Below are 13,097 nucleotides of genomic sequence, written 5' to 3'. Positions count from 1 at the left end.
AGGTGGCCAAAGTATTGGTGCTTTAGCATCAGTCCTTCCAATAAATATTCAGGGTTGATTTCCTTTAGAATTGACTGGTTTGATTTCCTTGCTGTTCAAGGGACTCTCAAGAATTTTCTCCAGCACCACAGTTTAAAAGTATCAATTATTTGGTGCTCAGCCTTTTTTATGGTCCAACTCTCACATCTATACATGACTATCGGAAAAACCATAGCTTTGACTAGACAGACTTTTGTCGGCAAAGTGATGTCTCTGCTAGACACTTAACTAGTTGTTGAATTAATTAGAGTCTAGGACTAAGGAGTGACCTTTCTTTAATTCTCTTTCTCTTACATTTTGTTTCTCACCCTAGCCTCCCCATTCCTCTCTACTTTCTATTATAGGGATTCATGGGAGTAATTCTCAAAATTATAAAACATTCACAGGAAGTCAGCCCTTCTTTCAAGTCTATTCCCTTCCTGTGCCCCAGCCCTTCTTTAAAACATACAAGTAATGTTAATAACTGTTACCAAACTCAGTATTTTTAATGTGTCAGGTCTGACACTCAATACTTTTCATGCACTGTAACATTTTGTTAATATTTTCTTATGGTTTTTAACTCACCAATCTTTGGAATGTAGTTGTCTGCCTCTTGTAAATCTCTTTTCAAAAAACTACGAAAAGATTCAGAAAACAAAGATCATGGCATCCAGTCCCATCACTTCATGGCAAATAGGTGGGGAAACAATGGAAACAGTGACAGACTTTATTTTCTTGGGCTCCAAAACCACTGTAGATGCTGACTGCAGCCATGAAATTAAAAGACGCTTGCCCCTTGGGAGAAAAGCTGTGACCAATCTAGATAGCATATTAAAAAGCAGAGACGTTACTTTGCCAGCAAAGGTCCATCTAGTCAAAGCTATGGTTTTTCCAGTAGTCATGTATGGATGTGAGAGTTGGACTAAAAAGAAAGCTGAGCACCGAAGAACTGATGCTTTTGAACTGTGGTGTTGGAGACTCTTGAGAGTTCCTTGGACTGCAAGGAGATCCAACCAGTCCATCCTAAAGGAAATCAGTCCTGAATATTCATTGGAAGGGCTGATACTGAAGCTGAAACTCCGGCATTTTGGCCACGTGATGTGAAGAGCTGACTGGTTGGAAAAGACTCTGATGCTGAGAAAGATTGAAGGTGGGAGGAGAAGGAGATGACAGAGGATGAGATGGTTAGATGGCATCACCGACTCGATGGACATGAGTTTGAGTAAGCTCTGGGAGTTGGTGATGGACAGGGAAGCCTGGCATGCTGCAGTCCATGGGGTCACAAAGAGTCAGACACGACTGAACTGAACTGTAAATCTCTTAAGAGGGGGATTAGGTCTTTAACTCTTTGTCAGCCCCTGTCTCCCTCACCTGGGAACTAACATTTAGCAAATATTCACATGATGGAGTAGATGAAAGGATGTATGGATGGACATACAGATGGACAGTTGGATACAATTATTTACATATTTTTTACTCTTGTGCCATTGAGAAATAGGCCAAAAGAGAGGTTCCCTACAACAACAGAGAGTACGAGGTCACCGAGGCAGGGATAGATTTCACAAAGCACAGCTGATTTATTCAACACTGCAAATGAGTAAAAATGATAAAGTTCCCCCAAAGTCCAGAAAACCAGATGTGTGTCTGTGCCTGGTCAAATACACATGATATATTCTTATTAATAAAGCCAGACTAGTGTCCGAAAATTATCCAAGGAAAACGTTCGCCCACCCACAGCGATGGGGGAAGCGATTACTTATTAATAAAGCAATAGCTAAATCTAATTATATCCCCATCAGAGGCAGTTGGTAATAAAACCGGGCTGGTCTTCCAGAGCTCTGTGACCTCACTGACCTCAAATCAAAGTTTAAACCATCCGTCAGCTTCCAATACATTCCCAGCACACCTACCTATTATCAGCACCCTGGTGCCGCTGTCTGCCAGGGGTCAGAGGTCACCGCGTGCACCAGAGAGCTGGGAGCTGGAATGGGGCTTTAGAAATCTCATTATCCTGTTAACCATACATTTATCTGACAAGATAAAAGAGACTAGGTGACCAAGCTATCATTAAAGATTAATAGAAAATATAAAAAATTCAGCTGCAACCAGCATTGCTGTTTAGAGCTTGTGATCGGCATGACAGGGTTATTAATCAGAGCGCCAAAAAGATTTAAGCCTTTGCTCTTGATATTTTCTATTTTTGTTTTTAGTTTAGTTTTTTTTTTTTTTCTCCTTCCCTCTGTCTCAAGTCATTACTTCGTCTCTTACCACCCCAAACCAGAGGTCAAAGGAGACTTCTGCTAATTGGCTCTTCTGGTTTCAAATCATAACCCATTGGGCCAATTATAAAATTGCCAGGACTCAGAGGTGACAAGGGATGCAGCAGAGGGATGCTGGTGAGCTAGGGCAGCGATTCAAGCTGCCTACGGGTCTGCCGCCCTTTCTCACGTGCCAGGCCTGTTAATCAGTGGGGAAAATCAATAAATTTTTAAATTAATTCAGCCCTAGAAGGCACACCCAAGCCCCAAGATGATTTCCCCTCATTTGTGATTCCATTTCAGTTTTACACAGAAGATTTTCAGACCACACCTACCCAGGAATCAGAGGGCAGGTTCTGTAGTAAGGCTTAGGGATTCTTAGTCTCTGAAGGTCTCTTCCTATCACCCACCCACCCCACCAACCTGCTTCTTCCCTGGCATCGCCCTTCCCTGTTTTGGATCATAAATCAATGTCCTTTTCCTATTAGCTCTGGATGGCATGCACTCCGATGACCACTCCACAGGCTCCCCTTTGGCCTGGGGCTGAGGCCACAGAGCTAGGAAGATTGTATAGGGAGAGAAGGAAGCGGTGTCCAAAGCAAAGGAGAGGTTCCAGTCTGCCCCGTGGAAGGGATTTGTGCCTCACAGTCCCCACAAGCCTGTCCAGCAGAAGCCTTGGTGTTGGCGCAAGCTCAGTGGCACGCACAGGACGTCCGCCAGGCCTGCCTGGACTCCTGTCCGCAGGCTCTCCACCACTCACTGGCTGACCTCAGGAAAGTCACCCAGCCTCTCTAAGTCTGCTTCCCAGGCTGGGAAACGGGAACAACCCCCTCCTACTCAGGGTTGTTTGAAGATCAAAGGGAATCCTTGAGTCCAATCTCTTCTGCTGTAATCACTTCCTGACTTGCTCCAGCTTCCTCTGGGTTCCATTAAAGCTAATCTGATAAATCAATTAAGAATAAAATTCTATTGACCAGCCTCTGGCGAGTTGCCAGAGTTCAAGGACAGCATTTTATTCCTCTTCAGCTTCACTCTCCCTACCCACTCAACACTCCCCGCCAACACACACAGTAAGTGAGTTGTCTGACGACCTCCCCTTGCAGATCACAGCACTATTCATGTCTCGTGAGCACAGCCCAGCATACGCCACCAAGACTGCTCCATAGAGTTTGATGAAGGAAGGAAGGAATGCCCGATCAGATGGAAAATCCAAATCACCTGCTAGGAGGGACATCCGGGTCAAAGACAAGCCCATGGGGCTGAGGATTCAGCTCAAGGATCCTAGGAAGGCGAAACAGAAAGAAAAATCAGGAAGAGAAGAGACTGCTGAGGGAAGAAGAGAGAATGGTGTTCAGAGAGAGTGGCTTGGGATTGAAGTCAGGCACACACTTGGCCTTTAGAATGTTAAGACTCCAGCTCTGTGGCTTAGGCCTGGATCAGACAGTTTCTAGAATCAGGCAGCTCTGAAAAGGATGGAAATGTCACTGGCAGCTGCATTCTGGGAGACACACATCCAAAGATTGCCTCGTTTTTCTGGGAAGTCAAGCAGGAAGGCGGGAAGGAGGGACATCTTCCAGCAGGAAAGTGACATTTCAAGGGACAAACTTGTCATGATGTTACACAGAGCAGAGGAGGAAAGAATGGAATTGGGAACTGAGAGAGAAAACTAAAGGAATCGTTCAGGGACGACTCCACGAAGGTCCCCATTGGTATGGAGATGCTTAGACATGTTGGAAGACCAACCAGCAGCCCACCTCTCATGTTCCTGCTCCTTGCATCCAGGCACAGCCTATCTGGTAGGTCCCTGTCAGACCCACATTCCGGGGCCAGGCTGAGTTCCACCAGAAATAGAAAGGAAGTTAATGGTTACTTCCTTCATTTCTCTCTCCTGACTCCCTCTGATTGCCCAAATCATTGTCTGATCTGCAAAAATGTGGTGTTTTATACTCAAAGCATTAAATGTCTAATTGTGTACTAGATTATTTACTAGCTGTGCATCTAATACAAAATTTCATCTTAAAGTGTCTTTTCCCCCAGAAAATAGTTTTCCTTTAAGAATCAATGCCCATTGTTTAAAGATCCTACACTTGGAAAACAAATCCAGTGAAAGATAAAGAACTCACAACAGTAATCAGATGAACAGGCTGGCTTTGCAGACAGACAGGGGGACAGATTCCTTAAAGCCACACCCTCATAAAAATCTCCTGAGAGATTCTGGAGCTAAGAAAGGTGTGTGTGTGTGTGTGTGTGTGTGTGTGTGTGTGTGTGTGTGTATTTGTCTAGGTGTATTTGGATGTATGTGAGTCTGGGTGTATCTGTACTCACGTATATGTGAGTACTTATCTGTGTGTTGGAGGAAAAAGAAAGAAGGAAACTAGTATTAATTAGCAGTCTACCATGTTCAAGTGTTTTGGGCATTAACTTTATTTAACCATCTTGTAATGTACCCATTTTACAGTTAAGGAAAGTGATACCAAGGGCAATAAAGAAACTTGCTCATCTGCCCGTGTCAGAGCTATTACCCCTCAATCATAGTCAAACCTATCTTCGCTGAAAGTACTGAGGGAATCAAAGTAAAATGTTTTTTTTCCACTCAGTGGCATCTCCATACTTTCTCAGATCTATTTGTATAATTTTTAAGCATTTCATGAGTGCCTGCTTCCTAAGCATAGAGGTAGAAACTTTACATATGTTGTCTAATGCCATGCTCACAACATTTCTGCAAACAAGTTTACTATTCCAATTTCAGAGATGAGAAAACTTGAAGCACTGAGAGATTGATTCCTCTACGTGTTGCTATTGTTTGTCCCTAAATTGTGTCTCAATCTTTTGCACCCCAAGGACTGTAGCCCGTCCGACTCCTCTGTCCCTGGGATTTCCCAGGCGAGAATACTGGAGTGGGTTGCCATTTCCTTCTCCAGGGGATCTTTCTGACCCAGGATCGAATTCGCATCTCTTGCGTCTCCTACATTGGCATGCAGATTCTTTACCACTGAGCCGCCCCAGAAGCCCAGTTCCTCCATGGTTGGTGGTGGTTTAGTCACCATGTCATGTCCGACTCTTGTAACCCCATGAACTGTATGTAGCCTGCCAGGCTCCTCTGTCCATGGGATTCTCCAGGCAAGAATATTGGAGTGGGTTTCCATTTCCTTCTCCAGTCAGTTCCTCCATAAGGAAAACAGTTTTGTTTGACTCCAAAGCCTGAGCCCTTGACACTCGATCACACTGACTTGCTTCTTTACAGCCAAGTTTTAAGGCTTGAAAATTCAGAATATAGGTAGAGAGGAAAATCATACACATATCAAAACCAGAGTTCTCTCGTGATGATCTACATGTAAAAGACAGCAGCTACCCTACATCATCAAAACCCATATTCTCCTCATCTTCCCACTTTGTTACCACCCTCAGTGTATTGGCTGCCGTGGGCCAGCTTTCCTCATGGTCACAGGATGGCTGCCACAGTGCCACACTTGGTACACCGTCCTGACAACGAGCAGGAGAAGAAAAGGGACCAGTTAGTCCCTTCGTTCTCTCTTTTATACCTTTATTTTCATTTCTATTATGTTGTGTCCACTCTTCTAATCTTTCTTCTGTGCATATGTATGGAGATACGTTGGGAAGACATTCACCTAATGTTCCAAAAAGTCTTTTTGTACTTTGATGCATTACTTGAATTGTTTTTATAATAAACAGACATATTTTTTTTTTTAGAAATAAAATGGTGAAGTCAAGATTTATAAAAACACAAACAAACAGAACTTATGATGTCAGTCACCTGCTTAAGATATACCATTGTCTGCCCCACTGCTGACAAGATAAAGGCCCAACTCCTCAGCAGAGGACACAAGGCCTGCTGTGATCTATGGTCCCCATGGTCTTGCCATGGGACACAGGTCCTCAGACATGTCAGACACTTCTCTGGCTCTGGCTGCTCCCTCTGGCTGGAGGACCTCTGCTCCCCTGCTCTTAGTAAAAGCCGTTCTTTCCTCAAAACCCAAGCCAAATGATTGCTCCTTGGAGCCTCCCCTGAAAGCTCCGTCAGAGGGTATTTCTCCCCAGTCCAAGGGTCATAGAATGGTATTGAGAAATATCTTACTTTTTAAGTATGCCCCATGGTTAGTTTGGGACAGTGGTATGCTGGAGTTGGCTTCCACTCAGTCTCAAGACCTGATTCTCTGCATCTCTGCCAAAGATGCCACACTGGCACCTTGAAAGTGGTTATGGTGAAAACATTCATACCGTGGGAACTGGCAAATGCTGTGATAGGGTATCATGTTTTCCTGTGGAAAGCTAATTATTAGACATTCACCAGCACACCCCAGTTTGGGTAGGCATCCTTTTATCTTCCATCCCAAATACAACTCACTGAGGTCAGCCTTACTTCCTCCAGCACGGTGCTTTGTTCAGGGCAGGAAGTTAACATCTAAATGATCTAGTTTCTGGAAATATGGTGTAAGCAGAAGGGCAATCCAGAAATATACTCGTCCCCCAGCTGTGGGCGTAGCCCGCCCTCAGCCTCCCTGCGGGCTGCGCAATGCAGATTTCTGTATTCTTCCCGGAGAAACCCGTCTCCACCTGCTGAGAAGGAACAGGCAGGGCTTCAGGGGAACAGGTGATGTCAAATTGCCCCAGGCCTCCCCAGATCCCTACATCTTACACAACAGAGAGACTTAAGTGACTGGAAATGTGGAAATGAGCCAGATGGTTCACAGGTCTTGGAAAATGCAAGAAGAAAGTGAAGTCACTCAGTAGTGTCCAACTCTTTGCAGCCCCATGGACTGTAGCCTACCAGGTTCCTCCATCCACAGGATTTTCCAGGCAAGAGTACTGGAGTGGGTTGTCATTTCCTTCTCCAGGGGACCTTCCCGACCCAGGGATCGAACCCAGGTCTTCTGCATTGCAGGCAGACGCTTCACCATCTGAGCTACCAGGGAAGCCCAATGGTTAATCTGGCCCAAATAGCATTGATCATGTGCTTACTGGGGGGTGTCCAAGGGGTCTATCCAGTTACCCAAAGCACTGTCTGTGCTTTCCAAGGGAGATTGTGAGGGACAGGTGAGCAAGAAGCGGGCCTGGGTGACGTCTCATGGGGACCCTAAACCCCCAGGTGTGCAGCCGTGGCCCGCCACACACCCAAGTCTATGTGGGGCACTGGGGGCTGCGGGGGTCCTCAGAGAACTCACAGGCTCAGCCCTGAGACCAAGTCACTCACACCACAAGACTGTACAGCCATCCAAACTCATACCCGCGGGTGCCCTGGAAGCCTGTACAAGAGGCAGGGCCTGGGTTCCCGTCCCCATCATGGTGCCCAGTCTGCAAGTCATTCTGAATCATCTTTGTTGAAGAAATCAGACTGAGTTCTGGTCCTTTGCACTGAGTTTCCCCACACCGACAATGAGGTGTCTGGGCTTCGTGGGCTCCCACATCAACTTTGCCACATTCTGTTTCTAGGTTTGAGCCAGCCCAGGGCTCAGGAAAGACTGAGTGCTCAGTGAGTTGTCCCTGTGACCGACCCGCCCCTCCTCCCTGGCTCAGCCCCTGTGCAAACCAGTGTCTGCTGCCTGGAGCCCGCCCCGCTGGCTGGGCGCCCCTCCCGTGCCTGCCTTTGGGAGCCGATGATGAGCTTGAGATGAGAGGGAGGCTCGGCACATGTCGGCAACACTATCACTCGCCTTCCTCGAGGGGAAGGTCATCAGAGGCACATCAACACCCTGGCGGCTGCTGTTCCTGGCAGACGAGACGGGGGAGGACTTGGGGACGCCTGGACCCTGCAGAGCCAGCCTGTGGTGGGTGAGAGCCGAACCACAGGAGGGGAGCAAGCGGGCCTGCACCCCACCCCAACAGGCTTCTGGAGTCTGGGGAGAAAGGGAACAGAGAAATATTTCTTCCTGCATTTTCTGTCTAACTAGATGCTTTACAATTTGTGTCCTTTCCTCTCTAACATGACTCCATGGAGAGATGCTCTTGCCCCATTCTTCAGCTGAAGCTCAGTTAAGGTGGCTTGTCTTGCCCAAGGTCACTCTGGCCTCCAAGGCCAAGATCGTTACGGATGACAGCTAAAAGGGACTGAGCACCACACTTTGAACAAACCTAGAAGTAGGAACCAGCCATACAAGTGTTCACCACACGGATTTTTACATGTGAGTCCACCCCTCCTACTCCAACTAGGGGTACATTGGGGCCAGGTGTTCCCTGGCTGACTGGCATCTAAAGCATCTTGCAGGGAGGTGTTCACTTGTTGACAGCCGAGCTCTTTAGTCCAGGAAGCCTCGAAGGGGTGTGGGTGGGGTTTCCATTCATAGGAAGCTGGGGGCAGGTCAGGGTAGGCAGGATGATATGACCACTCCTGGGTCGGGGGGGAACCAGCCTGGGACCCAGACTCCGGCCAGCCTTTCTGGGGGCACAGCCCCACCAGAGACCCAGCCTGTCTTTGATTCTCCCACCCTCTGCCCCTTCTTCAGTCCCTCTGCTGGTCTTTCTCCAGGCCTCCACTCTTACCCACTTTGACCCTCCCACAGAAGAAGGCCCCAGTCTCTTTCTTTCTCCCATCAGGTTCCAAGAGTTCATATGGAATTGCTAGAAGGTGCATTAGATGGTAACTCCAGGGTTAGTAAACACAACCTCTGCTTCCCTGAAAACCAGAGCCTAGATACTCCACCCGCACACCCTACACACGGCCCACGCCACCCCCTCCGACGACTTTTCTAGAAGGGAGGGGGACAGGAGACACAAATGAACTAACACAGTTTCAGTTTTCCTATCGCTACTCCCAGGAAACTCAGAGAGGCCGACTAACTTACCCGAAGGCACCGGGAGGAGTTGCAGGTGTCGCTATCTGATCCAGGTCAGCACCAAGCCTGTGTGTGCACCAGACCCTGCCCACCTGGATCTCCTGTCTACGTTAGACAGCCCTTGCACTTCTGTGCATCATCTCCTCTCCCAGCCTCTCACAACCCCATCCTTTTCCACAGTTAGCATCAGCCTGGGGCACAAACCTGGGACCTTCTCAGCCCAGGTGCAGCCTCCCGTCACATCTCTCTCCTTCTTGTAATCCCCACCCTCCACTTGTCAGGGCTCCTGGCTGCCTCTCCCTCCACTTCCATTTTCAGAACATATTTATCTCAAGCCTAGGACAAGCCAGGGACTCTGCTGGGCACTGGAGAGACAGAAGTGAGTGAGCAGGACAATGGGAGGGCTCCCTGCTCTTGGAGTAGACGTTCCTCTTAACAGAGGCAAGTAGATGAGCCTCAGATAAGAGACATGTGCTAAAAAGGCTCACTGGGAAGGCAAGCTCACCCAGCCTGTCCCTCGGTGGTCCTCCACTGCGTTTGGCCTAACTGGTCCCCTCACTTGACCTTGGGGAGCAGACGGGGGGCAGGAAGACCTACAGGAAAAGACCAGCCAAGCCCTTTTGAGTGTGGCATTGTAGATTTTCTCACTCACCCTGGAAGGTTGAGATTACCCTCAGGATTGTCCCCGGGTACAGATGACAAAACTGAGGCTTTGAGAGGTGGCTCAGAGACCCGGAAGCCAGTATAGACCCGTGTTGGAACGCAGCTCTCGTGACCTCCAGCCCAGCACTATTTCCAAATTACACTGCCTCCCAGGTCAGATATGAGATGTAGCTTCCCCTCATTGTCCTCCCCATATGCTCCCTAACCTGCCTCAGCCTCCCCTCCACCCCACCCACCTCAGCTCCTGCCAAGAGCACAAACCAAGGAGTTCCAGAGACAATCCCACTAGAAGGCATTCAGGAGTGGTCATTCATGACAGACTGGTTGCTAAATTGATTTCAGATGAGAGCTTTTGGGGCTTACTAGGTGGCTCAGTCATAAGGAATCTGCCTGTCAATGCAGGAGACACAGAAGATTCAGGTTTGATCCCTGGGTAGGGAAGATCCCCTGGAGTAGGAAATGGCAATGCTCTCCAGTATTCTTGCCTGGAAAATTCCATGAACAGAGGAGCCTGGCAGGCTATAGACCATGGCGTTGCAAAGAGTTGGACACAACTTAGCGACTGAGCATGCAACGGAGACACAGACATAGAGAAGAGACTTATGGACAAGGGTATGAGGGGAGGAAGGAGAGGGTGAGATGAATGGAGAGAGCAGTATGGAAGAATCTACACCACCACATGTAAAATCGATAGCTGATGGAAATTTGCTATAGGACTCAGGGAACTCAAACTGGGGCTCTGTAACACCCTAGAGGGATAGGAATGGCGGGAGGTAGGAGGGAGATTCAAGAGGGAGCGGACATACGTACACCTATGGCTAATTCATATTGATGTCCGGCAGAAATCAAACCAATATTCTTTCAATTAAAAATAAACGATTTTTTTAAAAAAGCTAACCACATCACATTTCAATGCTGCTCTCACCTTTTGCAATAGCCCACACTCTGTGGAGTGTGATTCTCCCGAGGCCACACTCACCCTCTGAGATGGCCCACTTCTTTCCTATCACTTTGTCTCTCACTGAATTCTTTCTGCAATGAGACCTCAAGAACCTGAGCTTCACTGGGTCCTGAAACCAAGTCTGTGAACTGGGTTGGGAGACCGTGGGTTTTGGCCGGGGTCAAGAGCCAGCCATGTGGGTTCAAGTCCTCATCTGAGGTGAATGGTTTCATGGTGAGCTCCAGAACACTGGTGAGCTTCCTCCTCTTTCATGGAGGAAGCCAGCGTGGCTAGTGCGACTCTGAAGCAGAAAGAGCAGGCTTACCAGGGCTGTTGGCAGGACCATACCAGGTGGTGAGTCATGGGATGCAATAAGGCACTTGCCCTTGATCTGAGGCAGTGAGGAGGCTTTAGGGCTTTCAAACATGTCTGTACAGTGAGGAAGGGGCCAGCAAGTCGGGGTATACCTTGGCAGAGGTGGTGGTGGGAGACCCACTGGAGACTGTAGCAGGGTCCACATGAGCGACACTGATGCTTTAGAGGCAGGTGGTAACGTAAGAAAAAGAGAAGCAGGTACACTCCATGATACATCAACAGCAAGGCTGAGCAAGGCACTGCAGGTGGGGATGAGACATGGAAGTCGAGGATGGTCCAGTTCCCGCTCTATGGAGACCTGGGTGAAGAAAACCTGAGCTTGGGATCTGTTTGATAAGACTGAAAGACACACCCAAGACCTTCCAGCCAGCCTCGATCTGGGACTCCTAGTCAGTTTCTGAACGTGCAGCTCGTGCTGAGCAAAGCAGGGTCCAGGTGAGAAGTGGGGAGTTGGGGCGCTGCTTTCTCTTGGTTCCCTAGTGAGATCCTAGAGACAGACCTGGGTCATCGTAGTGTGCCCCCACACCCATTCCACAGCTTCTCACACAGCCTGTGATGCATGGGGCTCAGAGGGTTAGCCAGGGGTACTGAGAACATTACACCTCCTGGAAACTCAGATTCTATCTCCGTTTAAAGTAGTCTTGCTGACGATAAAATGCAATCAGGTATGCAAAAGCTCTTTGGATAGTACCAAGCATAAGTGAAAGCAAAGTATTTTTATGACAAAGTTTGGGGTGGGGTTAAGATATGAAGATGAGAAGGAAGAGGGTCACAGGTGAGGGTTGGCACAGCCCAAGCACAGGCCTGGGGATGGGAGAGGGCAAGGCCATCCAAAGGGGAAGGTGGGGAGACGAGCTAAGTGCTGTCATACACGTTATCTCGCTATGCAGTCATCACAGCATTCTTATTAAGGTAAATATCATGTTGGCATTTTTCAGATAAGGAAACACAGTGGGACAAGTTGTCCTAAGTGGCCAAGCCAGCTCATCTCACTCCCAAGCAGCCTGGCCCTTAATAGATGAAAAAATCGCTTTCCAGGTTAAAAATTAAAAGTGACTTTTAGAGGATGACGACCTCCCCAGGAACACGTTGAGAGGAGAAACTTTTAGTGGCCAGGACCTCTGAAGGTCAAGTTTAACAACCCAGGGCAATTCTGAGAAAGAAATTGGCCTTTCTCAAAATGGGCCCTCGCAAATAAACGTGCTCTCATTTCAAGAGTCCGAGGGTCATGGAGGCAGTAGGCAGGCCAGAGAGGTGAGGCTCTGACCACATGACTCTCTCCTGCAGCTGCTCCAGAGGAGCTGGAGACATGGAAGACACTGTCTGCTGATCAGCAACTTGGGCAAAACTTAATTGCTTCCCCAAACCTGAAACATATCAAACTGCATAAATAAATGTGCTTTAAATTATTAATAAAGGCATTTACATCTGAAGCCTGAAAATTAATTTAATTTCTTATGCTAAACTGGCTGGCGTGGCATGTGATTTGAAGATTCAAAGACACAAAGAGCAGGGAAGAAAAAAATGGGAGCGGTTATCTTGGGCATTTTGCATTTATGATCCTGGGGGATAAATAAAAAAGAAGGAAGGAGTAGAAAGAAAAGGTGGGAGGAAATTCTCCTGCAGACCCAGATGAAAACCACTTCATCACAAGAAGGAAAACAGACAGGCTACCTTTCTTCAGGGCTCTTGCATATTGAAATGCACTGGAAAACTCAGGGAGTCTGAGTTTCCAGGGAGGCTGAATTGCTTGGCTTTCTCAAGGGCAGACATAATTAGAGCCAAGGTTGGGAAGGATGTATTAGATGAGCCTGGAAAGTAGGCTAGGAAGCATCAGCTAATGCCTGTGTGACTGGGGAGAAAGAAGCCAGAAACCCCTGCCACCCAACCACAGCCCAACCTAACACTGTCAGAGGGTCATCCCTTCAGCTTCCAGAAGCAAGGTGGTACCAAACATTCCTGGATCAGAACCCCAGCTCAGCCAATTACTAGTTGAACATCCTTACCCAACCTCTTTCCTCTGAGCTTCAGCATCTTCATCTGCAAAGTGGG

Source organism: Cervus elaphus, chromosome 12 (genome assembly GCF_910594005.1).
Source record: "Cervus elaphus chromosome 12, mCerEla1.1, whole genome shotgun sequence".
NCBI classification, from domain to species: domain Eukaryota; kingdom Metazoa; phylum Chordata; class Mammalia; order Artiodactyla; family Cervidae; genus Cervus; species Cervus elaphus.
The sequence above is the reverse complement of the archived record's forward strand: the minus strand, read 5'-3'. Positions refer to the sequence as shown.